Below are 25,248 nucleotides of genomic sequence, written 5' to 3' on the forward strand. Positions count from 1 at the left end.
GTTCTCCCAATTGACGTCAGTACTGTTCATAATAATGATGTGATTGATAGATCCTCCTGAATGGAAATGCAACGAAAACAACAATGGAAATGCAACAATTCCTCCAGCTAAGGCTCCAACCACAGTTTTCACCCCATCAACTGGACCACTCAGCTCATAAATGAGCTTCAGATGGAGTTTCCTCCCTGCTAAGGCTTCAATTTAATCCTTCACCTCAGCAACTCTGTTGGAGTTTCCAACAATGTTGGCATTTCCTCCAGGTACATTTTCAATTGAATCCTTCACTTTACCTACATATGTGGACTTTTTAGAGATCCATCAATCCATTCCGTTCGGTAAATTTAGCAGAGTCATCGTCAGATTGGGGCTTCTCTGAAGTCTTTCACTCCATGCTCATTACAATGGGCTCCAGATGGAGATTCCACCCCACTAAGGCTTCAATTTAATCCTTCAACTCAGCAAAATGTTGCAGTTTTCTCCAGCTAAAGTTTCAATTTAATCCTTCAACTCAGCAAAGTGTTGCAGTTTTCTCCAGCTAAAGTTTCAATTTTTTGTTTTTGGTTTTCCACGTTTATTGGTTTGTAGTGTTCATGTTTATCTTTTTGTTATTAAACATGAATCAAAGAAACCACGCTGCATTTTGGTCCGCCTCTACTTCACCTAAGGAAAACCCTTACAGCTAAGGGATAGTGCAACTTGTTAGTTTACCACCCAAAAACGGTTAGCTAAGATATAGTGTAACTTGTTACAGTTTACCACCCATAAACGGTTAGATAAGGTATAGTGTAACTTGTTACAGTTTACCACCCATAAATGGTTAGCTAAGATATAGTGCAACTTGTTACAGTTTACCACCCATAAATGGTTAGCTAAGATATAGTGTAACTTGTTACAGTTTACCACCCATAAACGGTTAGATAAGGTATAGTGTAACTTGTTACAGTTTACCACCCATAAACAGTTAGATAAGGTGTCTTTTGGACTTATTCCTAAAATGAATCAAGTCAAATCTAGAATCGGCTTTCTATTTCGCAACAAAACCTCCTTCACTCACACCGCCAAACTTACCCTAGCAAAACTGACTATCCTACCGATCCTCTACTTCGGGGAGGTCATCTACAAAATAGCTTCCTATACTCTACTCAGCAAATTGGATGCAGTCTATCACAGTGCCAAGCGCCTTATACCACCCACCACTGCGACCTGTATGCTCTCGTCGGCTAGCCCTCGCTATATATTCGTCGCCAGACTCACTGGCTCCAGGTTATCTATAAGTCTATGCTAGGTAAAGCTCTGCTTTATCTCAGCTCACTGGTCACGATAACAACACCCACCCGTAGCACGCACTCCAGCAGGTATATCTCACTGGTCGTCCCCAAAGCCAACACCTCTTTGGCCACCTTTCCTTCCAGTTCTCTGCTGCCAGTGACTGGAACGAATTGCAAAAATAACTGAAGCTGGAGACTTCAATTTCCTTCACTAACTTTAAACATCAGCTATCTGAGCAGCTAACCGATCGCTGCAGCTGTACATAGTCCATCTGTAAATAGCCCACCCAATCTACCTACCTCATCCCCATACTGTTATTATTTACTTTGCTGCTATTTTGCACACCAGTATCACTACTTACACACCATCTGCTCATCATCATCGGCTCATATATCACTCCAGTGTTAATCTGCTAAATCGTAATTACTTTGCTACTATGGCCTATTTATTGCCTTACCACCTCATGCCATTTGCACACACTGTGTATAGACTTGCTTCTTTTTCTATTGTGTTGTTGACTGTATGTTTGTTTATTCCATGTGTAACTCTGTGATGTTCTTTCTGTCGCACTGCTTTGCTTTATCTTGGCCAGGTCGCAGTCACCTTGGTTAACTAAAGGTGAAATATAAAATAAAAAAATAAAGAAATAAATGGAGTTTCCTCTGGTTCCCTTATAGAGTTTCTTCTGGTTCTCTTATGGAGTTTCCTCTTGTTCTCTTATGGAGTTTCTTCTGGTTCCCTTATGGAGTTTATTCTGGTTCCCTTATGGAGTTTCCTCTTGTTCTCTTATGGAGTTTCTTCTGGTTCTCTTATGGAGTTTCTTCTGGTTCCATTATGGAGTTTATTCTGGTTCCCTTATGGAGTTTCCTCTGGTTCCCTTATGGAGTTTCCTCTTGTTCTCTTATGGAGTTTCCTCTGGTTCCCTTATGGAGTTTCCTCTTGTTCTCTTATGGAGTTTCCTCTTGTTCTCTTATGGAGTTTCCTCTGGTTCCCTTATGGAGTTTCCTCTGGTTCTCTTATGGAGTTTCCTCTGGTTCTCTTATGGAGTTTCCTCTTGTTCTCATAATCTTGCTTTGCATTTCCATTTTCATTTCCCCACATCAATCACACCCAGCAGCATCCACCAAAATATGAATACATTTTCATTGAGTTCAATAAACTTTGCTCTACTGACTAACATCAGTAGTCAGTACGATTGTTTTTTCTGAGCAGGCCCTGATATCCTGATCCCAAGGGCACAACTTATCTTGAATTTGAACCCAACACCAGATATGCGTGGGAGGGAGATGCTCCAGCTATTTAGCTCAGAGTTGTGCAGTGATGTGCTGATCCTAGGGATTTTGCATTAGTTTAGAGCTGTTCGTTTAACGCAAAATGACTGATGCGTATTGGCTGCTAATAAGCTATTACCACAACCTTGCTGCAAGGAACGTCAACCCATGCTTATTTCTCTTTAAAAGAGAAACATGAAGTAGGGAAGGGAAAACAGAGGAGGGAGGGAAGGGGGAGAGGAAGATAAAGAGAGAATATCTCTTTGTCAAATCAAATCAAATCAAATTTTATTTGTCACATACACATGGTTAGCAGATGTTAGTGCGAGTGTAGCGAAATGCTTGTGCTTCTAGTTCCGACAATGCAGTAATAACCAACAAGTAATCTAACTAACAATTCCAAAACTACTGTCTTATACACAGTGTAAGGGGATAAAGAATATGTACATAAGGATATATGAATGAGTGATGGTACAGGGCAGCAGACAGTAGATGGTATCGAGTACAGTATATACATATGAGATGAGTATGTAGACAAAGTAAACAAAGTGGCATAGTTAAAGTGGCTAGTGATACATGTATTACATAAGGATGCAGTCGATGATATAGAGTACAGTATATACGTATGCATATGAGATGAATAATGTAGGGTAAGTAACATTATATAAGGTAGCATTGTTTAAAGTGGCTAGTGATATATTTACATCATTTCCCATCAATTCCCATTATTAAAGTGGCTGGAGTTGAGTCAGTGTCAGTGTGTTGGCAGCAGCCACTCAATGTTAGTGGTGGCTGTTTAACAGTCTGATGGCCTTGAGATAGAAGCTGTTTTTCAGTCTCTCGGTCCCAGCTTTGATGCACCTGTACTGACCTCGCCTTCTGGATGATAGCGGGGTGAACAGGCAGTGGCTCGGGTGGTTGATGTCCTTGATGATCTTTATGGCCTTCCTGTAACATCGGGTGGTGTAGGTGTCCTGGAGGGCAGGTAGTTTGCCCCCGGTGATGCGTTGTGCAGACCTCACTACCCTCTGGAGAGCCTTACGGTTGAGGGCGGAGCAGTTGCCGTACCAGGCGGTGATACAGCCCGCCAGGATGCTCTCGATTGTGCATCTGTAGAAGTTTGTGAGTGCTTTTGGTGACAAGCCGAATTTCCTCAGCCTCCTGAGGTTGAAGAGGCGCTGCTGCGCCTTCTTCACGACGCTGTCTGTGTGAGTGGACCAATTCAGTTTGTCTGTGATGTGTATGCCGAGGAACTTAAAACTTGCTACCCTCTCCACTACTGTTCCATCGATGTGGATAGGGGGGTGTTTCCTGAAGTCCACAATCATCTCCTTAGTTTTGTTGACGTTGAGTGTGAGGTTATTTTCCTGACACCACACTCCGAGGGCCCTCACCTCCTCCCTGTAGGCCGTCTCGTCGTTGTTGGTAATCAAGCCTACCACTGTTGTGTCGTCCACAAACTTGATGATTGAGTTGGAGGCGTGCGTGGCCACGCAGTCGTGGGTGAACAGGGAGTACAGGAGAGGGCTCAGAACGCACCCTTGTGGGGCCCCCGTGTTGAGGATCAGCGGGGAGGAGATGTTGTTGCCTACCCTCACCACCTGGGGGCAGCCCGTCAGGAAGTCCAGTACCCAGTTGCACAGGGCGGGGTCAAGACCCAGGGTCTCGAGCTTGATGACGAGCTTGGAGGGTACTATGGTGTTGAATGCCGAGCTGTAGTCGATGAACAGCATTCTCACATAGGTATTCCTCTTGTCCAGATGGGTTAGGGCAGTGTGCAGTGTGGTTGAGATTGCATCGTCTGTGGACCTATTTGGGCGGTAAGCAAATTGGAGTGGGTCTAGGGTGTCAGGTAGGGTGGAGGTGATATGGTCCTTGACTAGTCTCTCAAAGCACTTCATGATGACGGAAGTGAGTGCTACGGGGCGGTAGTCGTTTAGCTCAGTTACCTTAGCTTTCTTGGGAACAGGAACAATGGTGGCCCTCTTGAAGCATGTGGGAACAGCATACTGGTATAGGGATTGATTGAATATGTCCGTAAACACACCGGCCAGCTGGTCTGCGCATGCTCTGAAGGCGCGGCTGGGGATGCCGTCTGGGCCTGCAGCCTTGCGAGGGTTAACACGTTTAAATGTCTTACTCACCCTCGGCTGCAGTGAAGGAGAGACCGCATGTTTTCGTTGCAGGCCGTGTTTTTATTTCTATGTGCTGAAAGCATAAACTCAGGCTTGAGAGCCATTTACACAACAGTGAGAAATACGGCCCACAATTGAATCTGAATAGAATTAGCTGGGCATGGAACTGCAGCCGTTTCAAGGGCAGTCTGGCTTTGAGATAAGCATCAGCATTTACTGTAATATCTATCGCAGGCGGAGGGAGAGTACTGTTACATTGGAGATTAATGAATCTTTATACAGTGTGTGTGTGTTTGTGTGTGTGTGTGTGTGTGTGTGTGTATCTGTGTGTGTGTGTGTGCGTATCTGCTCAGTGTGTCCCCTTGTGTGTAAGTGTGGATATTGTATTTATATCTTCCAGGAAACGTTTCCAGAAGCTATGAAATTAATATTTTCGCATTTTTGACACACTACACCGCACAAGAATTGATTGCTGCAGCTGTTTTTTAAAAACCATTCTAACACATTGCCATCTAGTGGTCAGATTTGTAAAATGCAAAGTGGAGTCCGGATCTCTGTGTGTCGGTCTATCAAGACGTCCATAGCTGTGTGTGTGCATGTGTGTGTGTGTGTGTGTGTGAGAGAGAGAAGAGTGTGTGTGTGTGTGTGCTGTTTTGTCACACTTTTTGTTCGCAGAATGATTAGTCTGTCATCAATTTCATAAATAGCGCACACACACACTTCTCCGCTCCCTCCCCGTTTGGCCATTTGCTTTTCACCGTTTTATCATAAATGAAAAATGAGAGTACCTTTTCTGTCCTATTGATTGCCTGCTTTTATGGAATTACATCTTTGGAGCAGGTCAAGCAGGGCTCATAGCAGGGATCAGACGGAAGACAGATAGCCTTGTCTGGTTAAGTGAGAGAATGAGAGTAAGCACAATTCACAGTGAGCCAGTTAGAGCCCCTTAGACAGATTGGGCTGAGGCCACCTGAGGGCCAAGCACTGATGGAAGCCACTGCACTCTGCTCCCTACATAAAATACAGGCCAGGAAAAACTCAAGGTTCTGTTTGGAATGGAAGCACATTCTGATTGGAGGGACAGGGCAGGAAATGTGTTCTGATTGGTGGGACGGGAATGTGTAGACAGGCAGTTTGAGGGAACATACACTGAACAAAAATATAAATGCAACATGCAACAATTTAAACTATTTTGCTGAGTTACAGTTCATATAAGGAAATCAGTCAATTGAAATAAATAGATTAGGCCCTAATCTATGGATTTCACATGACTGGGCAGGGGTGCAGCCATGGGTGGGCCTGGCTCCCCAGTGGGGGGGGGGCTATGCCCTCCCAGGCCCACCCATGGCTGCACCCCTGCCCAGTCATGTGAAATCCATAGATTAGGGCCTAATCAATCAATCAATCAAATATGTTTCCCCCACAAAAGGGCTTTATTATTTTACCTTTATTTAACTAGGCAAGTCAGTTAAGAATAAATTCTTATTTTCAATGACGGACTAGGAACAGTGGGTTAACTGCCTGTTCAGGGGCAGAACGACAGATTTGTACCTTGTCAGCTCGGGGGTTTGAACTTGCAACCTTCCTGTTACTAGTCCAACGCTCTAACCACTAGGCTACCCTGCCGCCCCATTATATAAAGAAATATTCCTCAGTTTCATCAGCTGTCCGGGTGGCTGGTCTCAGACAGTCCCGCAGGTGAGATGCCGGATATGCAGATCCTGGCCTGGCGTGCTTGCACATGGTCTGCGGTTGTGAGGCTGGTTGAACGTACTATCAAATACTCTAAAACGATGTTGGAGGCGGCTTATGGTGGAGAAATTAACATTCAATTATCTGGCAACAGCTCTGGTGGACATTCATGTAGTCAGTACGCCAATTGCAAGCTCCCTCAAAACTTGAGACATCTGTGGCATTGTATTGTGTGACAAAAACTGCACATTTTACAGTGACCTTTTATTGTCCACCTGTGTAATGTTCATGTTGTTTAATCAGCTTCTTGATATGCCACACCTGTCAGGTGGATGAAATATCTTGGCAAATGGAGAAATGCTCACTAACAGGGATGTAAACAAATGTGTGCACAAAATTTGAAAGAAAAACGCTTTTTGTGTGTATGAAAAATGTGTAGGATCTTTTATTTCAGCTCATGAAACATGGGACCAACACTTTACAAGTTTTGTTTATATTTTTGTTCAGTGTATCTCTGTGTATCTTCAGAGAGAGGTGAAGTTTTGTGGCAGACCCACACACACACACACACACACACACACACACACACACACACACACACACACGCACACACACACACACACACACACACACACACACACACAGCCGTTAAATGCAGTGGGCGTGCAGACACCACCGTTTTGGACATTAGCTAATCGAGTTTGTTGGTAGGGTGTGTTTTAGCAGTGTGTGTGTGCTATGGCGCCTGCGTGTGTGTGTGTGTGTGTGTGTGTGTGTGTGTGTGTGTGTGTGTGTGTGTGTGTGTGTGTGTGTGTGTGTGTGTGTGTGTGTGTGTGTGTGTGTGTGTGTTTGGAGGCAGTTATTGGCAGGTTGTGTTTTAGAAGTGTTAGGGTAATTTGGTGATGGCAGGGCGCTCCATTATCAGAATAAGAAATATGGAAATGGTTCTCACTTAAGCACTTTAGCCACTTCCACACCGCAACAACTAAAACATCAGCTAATATTCAACGCCTGATATGGCTCCAGTTACTTACTCTATGTCAAGAAATTCAATAAAATCCCATTTGAAATAACTTTATCGTTCATGGTGACTGGCACATGACAAGCAATTCTTAATACAGGCAACATAGGAAATATGTGCTATTGATGTGTAAAGTGTGTATAAATATCTTGTCACGTTCTTAGTTCTTTTGTTATGTCTTTGTTTTAGTTGGTCAGGGCGTGAGTTGGGTGGGTTGTCTATGTTTGTTTTTCTATGAGTTGATATTTCTGTGTTTGGCCTGGTATGGTTCTCAATCAGAGGCAGTTGTCAATCGTTGTCCCTGATTGAGAATCATACTTAGGCAGCCTGTTTTCACCCTTGATTTGTGGATGATTATTTTCTGTTCTGTGTTTTGTGTGCATTCGCCGTGCAGGACTCTTTCAGTTTCGTTCGTTCACTTTGTTGTTTTGTATTTCAGTGTTCAGTTTGATTCATTAAATATTAACATCATGAACACTTACCACGCTACGCATTGGTCCTCACCTTCTTCCACCAACAAAGTTACAGGAAGATAACAGCTCTATAAATATTATTTTGTGGTGCCCGACTCTCTGGTTAATTACATTTACATGATTAGCTCAATCAATAATTTTATAGATTTTTTAAATATTTTTTTATTGCACATTTATTTAACCAGGTACGCTAGTTGAGAACAAGTTCTCATTTACAACTGCGACCTGGCCAAGATAAAGCATAGCAGTGTGAACAGACAACACAGAGTTACACATGGAGTAAACAATAATCAAGTCAATAACACAGTAGAAAAAAAGAAAGAGTCTATATACATTTGTGCAAAAGGCATGAGGAGGTAGGCGAATAATTACAATTTAGCAGATTAACACTGGAGTGATACATGATCAGATGGTCAGGTGCAGGTAGAGATACTGTTGTGCAAAAGAGCAGAAAAGTAAATATATAAAAACAGTATGGGAATGAGGTAGGTAAAGTGGGTGGGCTGTTTACCGATGGACTATGTACAGCTGCAGCGATTGGTTAGCTGCTCAGATAGCAGATGTTTAAAGTTGCTGAGGGAGATAAAAGTCTCCAACTTCAGCGATTTTTGCAATTCGTTCCAGTCACAGGCAGCAGAGAACTGGAAGGAAAGGTGGCCAAATGGGGTGTTGGCTTTAGGTATGATCAGTGAGATGCACCTGATGGAGCGCGTGCTACGGGAGGGTGTTGCCATCGTGACCAGTGAACTCAGATAAGGTGGAGCTTTACCTAGCATAGACTTGTAGATGACCTGGAGCCAGTGGGTCTGGCGACGAATATGTAGCGAGGGCCAGCCGACTAGAGCATACAGGTCGCAGTGGTGGGTGGTATAAGGTGCTTTAGTAAAATAACGGATGGAACTGTGATAAACTGCATCCAGTTTGCTGAGTAGAGTATTGGAAGCTATTTTGTAGATGACATCGCCGAAGTCGAGGATCGGTAGGATAGTCAGTTTTACTAGGGTAAGTTTGGCGGCGTGAGTGAAGGAGGCTTTGTTGCGAAATAGAAAGCCGACTCTAGATTTGATTTTAGATTGGAGTCGTTTGATATGAGTCTGGAAGGAGAGTTTACAGTCTAGCCAGACACCTAGGTACTTATAGATGTCCACATATTCTAGGTCGGAACCATCCAGGGTGGTGATGCTAGTCAGGCGTGCGGGTGCAGGCAGAGAACGGTTGAAAAGCATGCATTTGGTTTTACTAGCGTTTAAGAGCAGTTGGAGGCCACGGAAGGAGTGTTGTATGGCATTGAAGCTCGATAGCAGGCTAGATAACAGTGTCCAAGGAAGGGCCAGAAGTATACAGAATGGTGTCGTCTGCGTAGAGGTGGATCAGGGAATCGCCCGCAGCAAGAGCAACATCATTGATATATACAGAGAAAAGAGTCAGCCCGGGAATTGAACCCTGTGGCACCCCCATAGAGACTGCATGCCCTCTAATTTGACACACTGAACTCTGTCTGAAAAGTAGTTGGTGAACCAGGCAAGGCAGTCATTAGAAAAACCGAGGCTACTGAGTCTGCCGATAAGAATATGGTGATTGACAGAGTCGAAAGCCTTGGCCAGGTCGATGAAGACGGCTGCACAGGACTGTCTTTTGTCGATGGCGGATATGATATTGTTTAGTACCTTGAGCGTGGCTGAGGTGCACCCGTGACCGGCTCGGAAACCAGATTGTACAGCGGAGAAGGTATGGTGGGATTCGAGATGGTCAGTGATCTGTTTGTTGACTTGGCTTTCGAAGACCTTAGATAGGCAGGGCAGGATGGATATAGGTCTGTAACAGTTTGGGTCCAGGGTGTCTCCACCTTTGAAGAGGGGGATGACTGCGGCAGCTTTCCAATCCTTGGGGATCTCAGACGATATGAAACAGAGGTTGAACAGGCTGGTAATATGGGTTGCGACAATGGCGGCGGATAGTTTCAGAAATAGAGGGTCCAGATTGTTAAGCCCAGCTGATTTGTACTGGTCCAGGTTTTGCAGCACTTTCAGAACATCTGCTCTCTGGATTTGGGTAAAGGAGAAGCTGGGAAGGCTTGGGCGAGTAGCTGCGGGGGGGGGCTGTTGGCCGAGGTTGGAGTAGCCAGAAGGAAGGCATGGCCAGCCGTTGAGAAATGCTTGTTGAAGTTTTCGATTATCATGGATTTATCGGTGGAGACCGTGTTACCTAGCCTCAGTGCAGTGGGCAGCTGGGAGGAAGTGCTCTTGTTCTCCATGGACTTTACAGTGTCCCAGAACTTTTTGGAGTTAGAGCTACAGGATGCGAATTTCTGCTTGAAAAAGCTGGCCTTTGCTTTCCTGACTGACTGCGTGTATTGGTTCCTGACTTCCCTGAAAAGTTGCATATCGCGGGGACTATTTGATGCTATTGCAATCCGCCACAGGATGTTTTTGTGCTGGTCGAGGGCAGTCAAGTCTGGAGTGAACCAAGGGCTATATCTGTTCTTAGTTCTGCATTTTTTGAACGGAGCATGCTTATCTAATAAGATGGTGGGGAAGTTACTTTTAAAGAATGACCAGGCATCCTCAGCTGACGGGATGAGGTCAATATCCTTCCGGGATACCCTGGCCAGGTCGATTAGAAAGGCCTGCTCGCAGAAGTGTTTTAGGGAGCATTTGACAGTGATGAGGGGTGGTCGTTAGACCACGGACCTGTAGCGGATACAGGCAATGAGGCAGTGATCGCTGAGATCCTGATTGAAGACAGCGGAGGTGTATTTTGAGGGCCAGTTGGTCAGGATAACGTCTATGAGGGTGCCCTTGTTTACAGATTTAGGGTTGTACCTGGTGGGTTCCTTGATAATTTATGTGAGATTGAGGGCATATAGCTTAGATTGTAGGACTGCCGGGGTGTTAAGCATATCCCAGTTTAGGTCACCTAACAGAACAAACTCTGAAGCTAGATGGGGGGCGATCAATTCATAAATGGTGTCCAGGGCACAGCTGGGAGCTGAGGTGGGTCAGTAGCAGGCGACAACAGTGAGAAACTTATTTCTGGAGAGATTCATTTTTAAAATTAGAAGTTCGAACTGTTTGGGTATGGACCTGGAAAGTATGACATTACTTTGCAGGCTATCTCTGCAGTAGACTGCAACTCCTCCCCCTTTGGGAGTTCTATCTTGACGGAAAATGTTATAGTTGGATATCGAAATCTCAGAATTTTTGGTGGCCTTCCTAAGCCAGGATTCAGACACGGCAAGGACATTCGGGTTGGCAGAGTGTGCTAAAGCAGTGAGTAAAACAAACTTAGGTAGGAGGCTTCTGATGTTGACATGCATGAAACCAAGGCTTTTTCGATCACAGGAGTCAACAACTGAGGGTGCCTGGGGACATGCAGGGCCTGGGTTTACCTCCACCTCACCCGCGGAACAGAGGAGGAGTAGGATGAGGGTGCGGCTAAATACTATCAAAATTGGTCGCCTAGAGCATTGGGGACAAAGAATAAAAGGAGCATATTTCTGGGCGTGGTAGAATATATTCAGGGCATAATGCGCAGACAGGGGTATGGTGGGGTGCGGGTACAGCGGATAGCATGTTATATCACTTAATCCGGCATAGCCAAAGACACAACAGTAACTAGAGCAGTACTAGTTACTCTAGACAGAACAGACAACAGATAGTAACTAGGAGAGTACTAGTTCCTAAACAGTACATCCCACAGAGAATAACTAGGACTATACTAGTTCCTCCAGACAGTACAGCCGACAGAGAGTAACTAGGACAGTACTAATTTCTCCAGACAGTAGATCCAACAGAGAGTAACTAGGACAGTACTAGTTCCTCCAGACAGTACAGACCACAGAGAGTAACTAGAACAGTACTAGTACCTCCAGACAGTACAGCCGACAGAGGCTAACTGGGACAATACTAGTTCCTCCAGCCAGTAGAGCCAACAGAGAGTAACTAGGACAGTACTACTTCCTCCAGAGAGTAGAGCCAACAGAGAGTAACTAGGACAGTACCTGTTCCTCCAGACAGGACATACCACAGAGAGTAACTAGGACAGTACCTGTTCCTCCAGACAGTACATACCACAGAGAGTAACTAGGACAGTACTAGTTCCTCCAGACAGTACAGACCACAGAGTGTAACTAGGACAGTACTAGTTCCTCCAGACAGTACAGATCACAGAGAGTAACTAGAACAGTACTAGTTCCTCCAGAGCTGTACCTATGATGAAAATTACAGGCCTTTCTCATCTTTTTAAGTGGGAGAACTTGCACAATTGGTGGCTGACTAAATACTTTTTGCCCCACTGTATATTTGAAAGTATTTTGAATTAGTTTTTTATTTGAAACCTGTCAAAATATCTTTAACATACAAATGATAGACATTATTTTGTAAACTTCAATTATAATACTTCAAATAGAAGGAATTGATTTGGCCAGTGTATTTGAAAAGTACTAAAATACAAATAACTAAAAACCTATATATTTGAACCCAGGTGTGTGTACCTGCAAAGGTGTGTGTACCTGCAAATGTGTGTGTGTGACTTGTACACTTACATTCTGTCATGTAGGAACTAGACAGTACCGTGCAGTATCGAAGAGCCCTCACTGCTGATCTATCATCCTAATTTCTAACTTAATTGAGGAAAAAAATAACAATCCTACATTTCTTTTTGATACTGTCGCAAAGCTAACTAAAAAGCAGCATTCCCTAAAAGAGGATCGCTTTCACTTCAGCAGTAATACATTCATGAACTTCTTTGAGGAAAAGATCATGATCATTAGAAAGCAAATTACGGACTCCTCTTTAAATCTGTGTATTCCTCCAAAGCTCAGATGTCCTGAGTCTGCTCAACTCTGCCAGGACCTACGATCAACCGAGACACTCAAGTGTTTTAGTACTATATCTCTTGACACAATGATGAAAATAATCATGGCCTCTAAACCTTCAAGCTGCATACTGGACCCTATTCCAACTAAACTACTGAAAGAGCTGCTTCTTGTGCTTGGCCCTCCTATGTTGAACATAATAAATGGCTCTCTATCCACCGGATGTGTTCCAAACTCACTAAAAGTGGCAGTAATATAGCCTCTCTTGAAAAAGCCAAACCTTGACCCAGAAAAGATTAAAAAAACTATTGGCCTGTATCGAATCTCCCATTCCTCTGAAAAAGTTTAAACCAAGCTGTTGCGCAGCAACCCACGGCCTACCTGAAGACAAACAATATATACGAAATGCTTCTGTCTGGTTTTAGACCCCATCATAGCACTGAGACTGCACATGTGAATGTGGCAAATGACCTTTTAATGGCGTCAGACCGAGGCTCTGCATCTGTCCTCGTGCTCCTAGACGTTAGTGCTGCTTTTGATACCATCGATCACCACATTCTTTTGGAGAGATTGGAAACCCAAATTGGTCTACATGGGCAAGTTCTGGCCTGGTTTAGATCTTATCTGTCGGAAAGATATCAGTTTGTCTCTGTGAATGGTTTGTCCTCTGACAAATCAACTGTTTTAGGACCACTATTGTTTTCAGGATATATTTTACCTCTTGGAGATGTCATTCGAAACATAACGTTAACTTTCACTGCTATGTGGATGACACACAGCTGTACATTTCAATTGAGCTCCATTTTTATGGAATGGTCTGCCTACCCATGTGAGATACGTAGACTCGGTCTCAACCTTTGAGGCTTTATTGATGACTCATCTCTTCAGTAGGTCCTATGATTGGCTTACTGGTGCTCTTCCATGCTGTCCCTAGGAGGGGTGTGTCACTTGAGTTGGACACTGACGTGGTCTTTCTGTCTGGGCTGGCGCCCCCCCTTGGGTTGTGCCGTGGCGGAGATCTTTGTGGGCTATACTCGGCCTTGTCTCAGGATGGTAGGTTGGTGGTTGAAGATATCTCTCTAGTGGTGTGGTGGCTTTGCTTTGGCAAAATGGGTGAGGTTATATCCTGCCTGTTTGGCCCTGTACGGGGATATCATCGGATGGGGCCACAGTGTCTCCTGACCCCTCCTGTCTCAGCCTCCAGTATTTAATGCTGCAGTAGTTTATGTGTCGGGGGGCTAGGGTCAATCTGTTATATCTGGAGTATTTCTCCTGTCTTATCCGGTGTCCTGTGTGAATTTAAGTATGCTCTCTCTAATTCTCTCTTTCTCTTTTTCTTTCTTTCTCTCTCTCGGAGGACCTGAGCCCTATGACCATGCCTCAGGACTACCTGGCATGATGACTCCTTGTTGTCCCCAGTCCACCTGGCCATACTGCTGCTCCAGTTTCAACTGTTCTGCCTGCGGCTATGGAACCCTGACCTGTTCACTGTGATACTATTATTCGACCATGCTGGTCATTTATGAACATTTGAACATCTTGGCCATGTTCTGTTATAATCTCCACTCGGCACAGCCAGAAGAGGACTGGCCACCCCTCATAGAATGGTTCCTCTCTAGGTTTCTTCCTAGGTTTTGGCCTTTCATGGGAGTTATTCCTATCCACCATGCTTCTATACCTGCATTGCTTGCTGTTTGGGGTTTTAGGCTGGGTTTCTGTACAGCACTTTGATATATCAGCTGATGTAAGAAGGGCTATATAAATACATTTGATTTTATGTATGGGCTCCTTAGTGGCGCAGTGGTTTAATGCACTGCATCTCAGTGCTAGAGGCGTCACTACAGACACCCTGATTTGAATCCAGGCTGTTTCACAACCTTCCCGGGATTGGGAGTCCCATAGGGTGGTACACAATTGGCCCAGTGTCGTCCGGGTTTGGCCGGTGTAGGCCGTCATTGTAAATAAGAACTTGTTCTTAATTAACTAAAAAAAACGTACAAATGTAGTATAAAAGATATTCCGATGGAGATACAGTGGTGTTTCAAACCACTCCGTAAGGAAGAAGACAGGAGGGATATTATATAATGAAATATGATATTATATGGACATTATATAGCTATTGCAGAGGTTTCTCCTCTTTGACTTCTATCACATAGATCACTGGAGATGAATGAAAATATATGGCATCAAACGGCTTCAGAAAGAGGTTCAGGAACCATCCAACTGAATATCCTCCTCTCAGTGTGAATCTATAAATGGACCATTTGGCATCAGTGACCCCCATATCTGTCATGGCAGCAGATTTATGGCCTTTCTGAAGGAAAATCTCCTGGTTTTAGTGAAATAAGAAAATGTCCCCACGGTCCTGCTGGAGCAAATTAAATCATGAAATCATACATGAGCTCTTCATTAATCAGAGTAATAACTGGTTGTAGTGCAACAGAGAAATGGTCAGATACAGTATAGGATATGATCAGGCCTATAGGAGATGCTCTATACTTCAAAGGACAGTATAGGAGATGACAGTCAGAGCAATGAACTCTCTCTCACACACATACACACACACACACACACACACACACACACACACACACACACACACACACACACACACACACACACACACACACACACACACACACACACACACACACACACACACACACACACACCTCCGGATGGTCTCCAAACCACGTCCGAAGGGTCTCTGTATGTCTTCTGGCAAATGTTTGTAAAGTTTTTACATTCAAATGAGCTAATACCCACATAAAATAATACTACAGTTTAATATAGAATTGTCACATCCTGATATGTTCCACCTGTCTTGTGCTTGTCTCCACCCCACTCCAGGTGTCTCCCATCTTCCCCATCATCACCTGTGCATTTATACCTGTGTTTTCTGTTTGTCTGTTGCCAGTTTGTCTTGTCTCATCAAGCCTGCCAGCGTGTTTTATACCGTACTCCTGTTCTCTGTAGTCCCTGTTTTCTAGTTCTTCTGGTTTTGTCCATTCTGCCTCCCCTGACTCTGCCTGCCGTTCTGTAACTTACTGACACTGCCCTGGATCTGAGCGTACAGATTTATGAGCTGTTTGGGTGCGACCGCAGTAGGTGACCTCCTGTGTTTACAATCGGCAGGAATTTAGCTATGTGGGAATTGCAGGGAGGAGCAGAGAATAGTGGTGATATCAGCAATCTTGATCTACACAGGTGAGCTAAATTACTTTTTACAACTCTGTTTTTGCACATCTGCTAAATGTCACAGGGATAAGAGGATGTAGTTTATATAAAAGGAGACTATTTGTTGGGCTTCTCAACTCTGAACTATTTGAGTGATTGTTGAATTTCTCAATTTTTGCAAATCTTAGAATGTAAAACAAAATCTACTGTCTCTCTCTACTTTTGGTTAGAATTTCCATCACACAATGGAGACACAACTAAGGAAGTCCACTAGAGGAAGTGTGCATTGCTAACCATGTGAATCGTGCCCATGGTGTACATAGCTAACCATGTGAATTGTGCCCATGGTGTACATAGCTAGCCATGTGAATCGCACCCATGGTGTACATAGCTAGCCATGTGAATTGTGCCCATGATGTACATAGCTAGCCATGTGAATCATGCCCCTTGGTGTACATAGCTAGCCATGTGAATTGTGCCCATGGTGTACATAGCTAGCCATGTGAATCGTGCCCATGGTGTACATAGCTGACCATGTGAATTGTGCCCTTGGTGTACATAGCTAGCCATGTGAATCGTGCCCATGGTGTACATAGCTAACCATGTGAATCGTGCCCATGGTGTACATAGCTAACCATGTGAATTGTGCCCATGGTGTACATAGCTAGCCATGTGAATCGTGCCCATGGTGTACATAGCTAGCCATGTGAATCGTGCCCATGGTGTACATAGCTGACCATGTGAATTGTGCCCTTGGTGTACATAGCTAACCATGTGAATTGTGCCCTTGGTGTACATAGCTGACCATGTGAATTGTGCCCTTGGTGTACATAGCTAACCATGTGAATTGTGCCCTTGGTGTACATAGCTAACCATGTGAATTGTGCCCATGGTGTACATAGCTGACCATGTGAATCGTGCCCTTGGTGTACATAGCTAACCATGTGAATTGTGCCCATGGTGTACATAGCTAACCATGTGAATCGTGCCCTTGGTGCCATGATTGTAAAGTATAAAGTCATGGAGGGCCTAAATGTTTCACTAAACTGTTTGATTCATGAATGCTACCTAGTATTATTTAAACTGCAGCAGTATGGGGGCACATCAATTATACTGGTAACGCAGCTTTTAACTGTGCCTCGAGATGTTACCTCGTTGTGGCAAAATACTCTCCAAATTCTATTCAAGGTGGTATGGGCTGGAAAACTATATGGTATCACCAGTGGCATAAAGAAATGCCAAATGGACGTCTATGTAAACGTGTATTTTTATGTTTTTTTTCTATACCATGTCAAAGCCTTTTTTAACTCCATCCATATGTCTCTGCTCACTGATACAGTATGGCGTGTTTTCTAGAAAGATCAGGATCCATATGTCTCTGCTCACTGATACAGTATGGCGTGTTTTCTAGAAAGATCAGGATCCATATGTCTCTGCTCACTGATACAGTATGGAGTGTTTTCTAGAAAGATCAGGATCCATATGTCTCTGCTCACTGATACAGTATGGCGTGTTTTCTAGAAAGATCAGGATCCATATGTCTCTGCTCACTGATACAGTATGGAGTGTTTTCTAGAAAGATCAGGATCCATATGTCTCTGCTCACTGATACAGTATGGAGTGTTTTCTAGAAAGACCAGGATGTTTTTTAATGTGCACTTTTAGAGTGTGATGAAATAAAGTGGTACCACTTGATGAAAAATCTGAAAGTGACAAACTGTGCACCTACTGCCTTTTTTAAATGCACTTTTGGGACAGAACCCAATGTACGTACTGTTTTATCCGGCCAATAATGAATCACTTTTGCAAAATGTTGATGTGGAGTGGCTAGGACTGTGGCGGTCACGAAATGTCATCAGTCGGTGATTGTCAAGCAAATAGCTGTTGGTCTCACAGTAACTGACCGTTAACTGAAACACATTTAGCATCTCCTGGCTTAAAGCCACTGATGCAGACCTTTGGAATATATACAGTTGAAACATTCCAATAAATCTATGTAATATAGCCTACACCTTCACAATACATTTATGTAACATAGCCTACACCTTCACAATAAATCTATGTAATATAGCCTACACCTTCACAATACATCTATGTAATATAGCCTACACCTTCACAATACATTTATGTAATATAGCCTACACCTTCACAATAAATATATGTAATATAGCCTACACCTTCACAATACATCTATGTAATATAGCCTACACCTTCACAATAAATATATGTAATATAGCCTACACCTTCACAATAAATATATGTAATATAGCCTACACCTTCACAATACATCTATGTAATATAGCCTACACCTTCACACAAAATCTATGTAATATAGCCTACACCTTCACAATAAATCTATGTAATATAGCCTACACCTTCACAATACATCTATGTAATATAGCCTACACCTTCACAATACATCTATGTAATATAGCCTACACCTTCACAATAAATCTATGTAATATAGCCTACACCTTCACAATAAATATATGTAATATAGCCTACACCTTCACAATACATCTATGTAATATAGCCTACACATTCACAATAAATATATGTAATATAGCCTACACCTTCACAATAAATCTATGTAATATAGCCTACACCTTCACAATAAATATATGTAATATAGCCTACACCTTCACAATACATCTATGTAATATAGCCTACACCTTCACACAAAATCTATGTAATATAGCCTACACCTTCACAATAAATCTATGTAATATAGCCTACACCTTCACAATAAATCTATGTAATATAGCCTACACCTTCACAATACATCTATGTAATATAGCCTACACCTTCACAATACATCTATGTAATATAGCCTACACCTTCACAATAAATCTATGTAATATAGCCTACACCTTCACAATAAATATATGTAATATAGCCTACACCTTCACAATACATCTATGTAATATAGCCTACGCCTTCACAATACATCTATGTAATATAGCCTACACCTTCACAATACATCTATGTAATATAGCCTACACCTTCACAATACATCTATGTAATATAGCCTACACCTTCACAATACATCTATGTAATATAGCCTACACCTTCACAATACATCTATGTAATATAGCCTACACCTTCACAATACATCTATGTAATATAGCCCACACCTTCACAATAAATCCATGTAATATAGCCCACACCTTCACAATAAATCCATGTAATATAGCCCACACCTTCACAATAAATCCATGATTTATTTTAGACCAGTCTAAAGAAACATGATATGAAGAAAATGTAGTCTATCTCAGAAGAACAGAATAACATACTCTGAGTTGTCCTTATGTTAGGTCCTGATGTGGCTATGGCATATGGCTGTGGGCTACACTAGTTCATTTAGCAGACAAGATTTGCTAAGAATCCCATAGCATTATCTTATAGTTTGAAGAATACAATAGAACAAAGCTGAATAAAATAGAAAGGATATTTTATCCAAATGATTTGAGGGAGTGCCGACATGCGACTATTATGTGTTGAGAGGTTAACAAAGAAATAGGTATACCGATATGCTTCATTTAGAGTTATTAATGTGACTTTAGTTGTTCTACAAACGTTGGGCTGTATGTTTTGATATTTAATACATTGTAAGGCTGCATGATGTCACTCTAATGATCATTTGACAAAAGTCGCTTTAAAGGCATGAGCTCTGATTTGTTGTTTTGTGCAGGCTTTACACACTACATCAGTCACTCATTCACAATTTGACAAGCACGTGATAATGCATAGAATTTTGCGGGGGCACCCCCTTTGTGTGTTTGTAATGCACCCTAAAAAATCTATTCCTTTTGCAGCCAGTAGACATTGTCCCCTTCTCCCTGAGTGCTGCACTCTCCAAATCACCTATCACTCACATGGCTCTCCATCACGTGATCGGGTCTTTCTCAAAGGCTACAAGTGAAGACAGACACATCTGGGACGCAACTGCGCGCATCCCTATCCAATTCCGAGGTGCTAATTGAAGATTTTGGAAGAACTGTCCACTTTGACTTTTGTCAGCCAACATGATTTTTATTTTATTTTTATTTCACATTTATTTAACCAGGTAGGCTAGTTGAGAACAAGTTGTCATTTGCAACTGCGACCTGGCCAAGATAAAGCGTAGCATTCGACACATACAACAACACAGAATTACACATGGAATAAACAAAACATAGTCAATAATACAGTATAAAAAAAAGAAAAAAAAGTCTATATACAGTGAGTGCAAATGAGGTAAGGAAATAAATAGGCCATGGTGGCGAAGTAATTACAATATAGCAATTAAACACTGGAATGGTAGATCGGCAGAAGATGAATGTGCGCCACATTGGGTGAGGCGGGTTGCAGGAGAGTATTTAGATGTTGAGGTTTAGGAAAATATTTTAAAGGATATGCGACGAGAAAGCTGTAAAACGATATATACAAGGGACACGACGAAGACGTCTGACTGCTACGCCATCTTGGATAGATTTTGAGTCCAGTGGTGTAAAAAGTACCCAATTTCCATACTTTAGTAAAAGTAAAGATGCCTTAAAAGAAAATGACTCAAGTAAAAGTGAAAGTCACACAGTAAAATTCTACCTGAGTAAATGTCTAAAGGTGTATGGTTTTAAATGTACTTAAGAACCAAAAGTAAAAGTATAAGTCATTTAAAATGTCTAATATTAAGCAAACCAGACGACACAATTGTTCTTGTTTTTTCCCCATTTATGGATAGCCAGGGGCACAGTTCAACACTCAGACATAATTTACAAATTAAGAATTTGTGTTTACTGAGTCCAGATCAGAGGTAGTAGTGATGAGCAGGGAAGTTATCTTGATAAGTGCATGAATGCGACCATTTTCCTGTCCTGCTAAGCATGTGTCAGGGATTTCCTCTTCTTCCGAAGAGGAGAGGCGAAAAGGATCAGAGGACCAATATGCGGCGTGGTAAGTGTCCATGGTTCTTTTAATACGTAAATGTACACATGAACACTACAAAACAATAAACATGGAAAACCTAAACAGTCCTATCTGGTGCAAAGACAGAGACAGGAACAATCACCCACAAACACACAGTGAAACCCAGGCTACCTAAGTATGATTCTAATCAGAGACAACTAATGACACCTGCCTCTGATTGAGAACCATACTAGGCCGAAACATAGAAATACCCCAAAACATAGAAAAACAAACATAGACTGCCCACCCAACTCACGCCCTGACCATACTAAATAATGACAAAACAAAGGAAATAAAGGTCAGAACGTGACAGCATGTAACGAGTACTTTTGGATGTCAGGGAAAATGTAAGAAGTAAAAGGTATATTATTTTCTTTAGGATTGTAAATTGAGTAAAAGTAAAAGTTGTCAAAAATATAAATAGTAAATTAAAAACTACTTAAGTAGTACTTTACACTATTTTTACTTAAATGTTGAAAAACTATGAAGCTATTTCTTCACAATATAAGCGCAGCAAATGTTCCATTCGCGGAAAACACCATTATCTAAAGTGACAGCAAATGCAATTATGCATGTAATGCTTTTACTATGAAGGTACATTTTTATGGTGGAAGTATATTCCCCAAACTTGAAACTCGCACTGCTTATGTATCCCAGTTATGCTCTACACCCTTGGAAAGCAGACTAATGTGCTTAATTTTACGATGTTTTTTGGCCACTTTAGTTGTGATACAAGCCTTATCAAAACATATAGGTCTATGTGCTGGGCTACATGAGGTGTTGAAGAAATGACTGTTGGACGATGATATGAAAAGTCACAAGGCATTGTTCCTTTCCTTAAACTGGCCATCATTCACAAGTGATAAGCTAATATTGTCACCCATCAGACTATTCTTGATTTAATCTAGTCTTTACATATACAAAAAAATATATGTGTGACATTAGTTTTGATTTAGAATGGATCATTATCATGGACCTGTATCGAAACAGAGTGATTAGAGGGAAAATAGAGGGCTGAGTACCAGGCAGTTAGCAACGTTGGTAGGCTACTAATGACCAGCAGCAGCATCAGAGCTTGGAGAAACCTAATTACCGTGACTAAAAGGTCATGTGGAATTTGACTGCCTTCATAACTTGTGACCGCTGGTGTGGCGGTAATACGGTCAACGCAACAGCCCTAGGAGTGGCCCCTCTCACTATTGAGACTGGGCGGTACACAAACACTCCCTTAAATAAACTTGTATGCACTTGCTTTGCTTTATTGTGGGTTATACAACGACCTCAGGGATGATCTTTGCTGTCAGCTGACCAGACAAAATGAAAATGTTAAAGGCCTATGGCCTTGATGAACATAATAAATTGTGTCCAATTCTATAAGGTAACAATAATGTAAATGCCTGTTCCAAAGCCTGCCACCTTATCCTCCAATGGAGACGTTTATTTAGAAGTGTCTGGTTGTCCTTTTATCCATTGTAAAAAAAAGTATACATACAGTCATTCAGAAAGTATTCAATATTTCTAAAATCTTGTTTTCGCTTTGTCATTATGGGGTATTGTGTGTAGACTGACGAGGAAAACGTTTTATTTAATCAATTTCAGAACATGGGTGTAAATGTAATTTTTTTGGGGAAAAGTCAAGGGGTCTGAATACATTCCGAATGCACTGTGCTTGTGTATAGATGATGTGATACATTATAGATGATGCCTGTACCATGTGTGATACATTATAGATGATGCCTGTACCATGTTTGATACATTATAGATGATGCCTGTACCAAATAAAACTGGCGAGTGTAGAGAGTATAGAGATATTGTTATCCACGTCGGCACCAACGATGTTAGGATGAAACAGTCAGAGATCACATAGCTTCGTAGCTTCGGCGTGCATATCAGCTAGAAAGATGTGTCGGCATCGAGTAATTGTCTCTGGCCCCCTCCCAGTTAGGGGGAGTGATGAGCTCTACAGCAGAGTCTCACAACTCAATCGCTGGTTGAAAACGGTTTTCTGCCCCTCCCAAAAGATAGAATTTGTAGATAATTGGCCCTCTTTCTGGGACTCACCCACAAACAGGACCAAGCCTGACCTGCTGAGGAGTGACGGACTCCATCCTAGCTGGAGGGGTGCTCTCATCTTATCTACCAACATAGACAGGGCTCTAACTCCTCTAGCTCCACAATGAAATAGGGTGCAGGCCAGGCAGCAGGCTGTTAGCCAGCCTGCCAGCATAGTGGAGTCTGCCACTAGCACAGTCAGTGTAGTCAGCTCAGCTATCACCATTGAGACCGTGTCTGTGCCTCGACCTAGGTTGGGCAAAACTAAACATGGCGGTGTTCGCCTTAGCAATCTCACTAGGATAAAGACCACCTCCATTCCTGTCATTACTGAAAGAGATCATGATACCTCACATCTCAAAATAGGGCTACTTAATGTTAGATCCCTTACTTCAAAGGCAATTATAGTCAATGAACTAATCACTGATCATAATCTTGATGTGATTGGCCTGACTGAAACATGGCTTAAGCCTGATGAATTTACTGTTTTAAATGAGGCCTCACCTCCTGGCTACACTAGTGACCATATCCCCCGTGCATCCCGCAAAGGCGGAGGTGTTGCTATCATTTACGATAGCAAATTTCAATTTACAAAAAAAAAAAAAAAAAGACGTTTTCGTCTTTTGAGCTTCTAGTCATGAAATCTATGCAGCCTACTCAATCACTTTTTATAGCTACTGTTTACAGGCCTCCTGGGCCATATACAGCGTTTCTCACTGAGTTCCCTGAATTCCTATCGGACCTTGTAGTCATAGCAGATAATATTCTAATCTTTGGTGACTTTAATATTCACATGGAAAAGTCCACAGACACACTCTAAAAGGCTTTCGGAGCCATCATCGACTCAGTGGGTTTTGTCCAACATGTCTCTGGACCCACTCACTGTCACAGTCATACGCTGGACCTAGTTTTGTCCCATGGAATAAATGTTGTGGATCTTAATGTTTTTCCTCATAATCCTGGACTATCGGACCACCATTTTATTACGTTTGCAATTGCAACAAATAATCTGCTCAGACCCCAACCAAGGAACATCAAAAGTCGTGCTATAAATTCACAGACAACACAAAGATTCCTTGATGCCCTTCCAGACTCCCTCTGCCTACCGAAGGACGCCAGAGGACAAAAATCAGTTAACCACCTAACTGAGGATCTCAATTTAACCTTGCGCAATACCCTAGATGCAGTTGCACCCCTAAAAACTAAAAAAAATTCTCATAAGAAACTAGCTCCCTGGTACACAGAAAATACCCCAGCTCTGAAGCAAGCTTCCAGAAAATTGGAACGGAAATGGCGCCACACCAAACTGGAAATCTTCCGACTAGCTTGGAAGGACGGTACCGTGCAGTACCGAAGAGCCCTTACTGCTGCTCGATCATCCTATTTTTCTAACTTAATTGAGGAAAATAAGAACAATCCGAAATTCCTTTTTGATACTGTCGCAAAGCTAACTAAAAAGCAGCATTCCCCAAGAGAGGATGACTTTCACTTTAGCAGTGATAAATTCATGAACTTCTTTGAGGAAAAGATTATGATTATTAGAAAGCAAATTAGGGACTCCTCTTTAAACCTGCGTATTCCTCCAAACCTCAGTTGTCCTGAGTCTGCACAACTCTGCCAGGACCTAGGATCAAGAGAGACGCTCAAGTGTTTTAGTACTATATCTCTTGACACAATGATGAAAATAATCATGGCCTCTAAACCTTCAAGCTGCATACTGGACCCTATTCCAACTAAACTACTGAAAGAGCTGCTTCCTGTGCTTGGCCCTCCTATGTTGAACATAATAAACGGCTCTCTATCCACTGGATGTGTACCAAACTCACTAAAAGTGGCAGTAATAAAGCCGCTCTTGAAAAAGCCAAACCTTGACCCAGAAAATATAAAAAACTATCGGCCTATATCGAATCTTTCATTCCTCTCAAAAATTTTAGAGAAGGCTGTTGCGCAGCAACTCACTGCCTTCCTGAAGACAAACAATGTATACGAAATGCTTCAGTCTGGTTTTAGACCCCATAATAGCACTGAGACGGCACTTGTGAAGGTGGTAAATTACATTTTAATGGCATCGGACCGAGGCTCTGCATCTGTCCTCGTGCTCCTAGACCTTAGTGCTGCTTTTGATACCATCGATCACCACATTATTTTGGAGAGATTGGAAACCCAAATTGGTCTACACGGACATGTTCTGGCCTGGTTTAGATCTTATCTGTCGGAAAGATATCAGTTTGTCTCTGTGAATGGTTTGTCCTCTGACAAATCAACTGTAAATTTCGGTGTTCCTCAAGGTTCCGTTTTAGGACCACTATTGTTTTCACTATATATTTTACCTCTTGGGGATGTTATTCGAAAACATAATGTAAACTTTCACTGCTATGCGGATGACACACAGCTGTAC

This window comes from Oncorhynchus nerka, linkage group LG6, assembly GCF_034236695.1.
Source record: "Oncorhynchus nerka isolate Pitt River linkage group LG6, Oner_Uvic_2.0, whole genome shotgun sequence".
Lineage (NCBI taxonomy): Eukaryota > Metazoa > Chordata > Actinopteri > Salmoniformes > Salmonidae > Oncorhynchus > Oncorhynchus nerka.